Here is an 832-nt window from a genome sequence, read left to right on the forward strand (position 1 = left end):
CACACACACACACACACACACACACACACACACACACACAGGAATTGATCTGCAAATCAATCTGTTCCAAACTTTTTTGGAAATGGGATCGTTGCCCTGATTTACGACTGGATGCGTGGGGTCTGAGCGTGACCCGACCTGGCGGCAGCGTCCGGGAACATGAATCCACCCGAGCGTCTCTTTCTGCGAGGGACCAGAGGAGTCAATCACAAGCTGGAGTTTAATGAAACGCATCGATTTCCACTGGAGCGCTCGACTCTAATTAACCACACGGATAACCGTCCTCGATTCCTTCGCTTCTCTCCTTCCTCCGTACGCTTTACTCTCCCTCTCATCGCTGCTGTAGGACAGACAGCTCCGACCATGGAAACACAAACTCCACCAACTTTCAAGGCCCCGGCACGGAGGCAGCAGTTATCACAATCATAATCAGTTTCTTCCAACAAGTGCATTTTCATGCACAAGGAGTTTGACATGGTGAGGATTGGTGCGATTCTCTACGGACAATTAGCATGAAAAAAAAAGTCTGAAAAAATTTGAATAATAATAATAATAATAAAATACAACTAAAAGTAAAAAATACATAATGATAATAAATAATAATAATAATATTTATTATCATTATTATTATTATTATTCTTTCAAAATTGTAGGTATGTATTACAGTTTCCCGGATTCTGCAAAATGCAGCAAAAGTTACAAACATTGTGGAATTAGTTCTGCGGGATTCTCTTCTGGCGTTCAGTTTAAATATCCCTGAAGAACGGTGTTTTGAGAATCTCGATCGTTCCCGGATAATTCGGTGATGCAAGTTTTGCAAGTCCCGGTGACA

Source organism: Zeus faber, assembly GCF_960531495.2.
Source record: "Zeus faber genome assembly, chromosome: 3".
In the NCBI taxonomy this organism is placed as follows: Eukaryota; Metazoa; Chordata; class Actinopteri; order Zeiformes; family Zeidae; genus Zeus; species Zeus faber.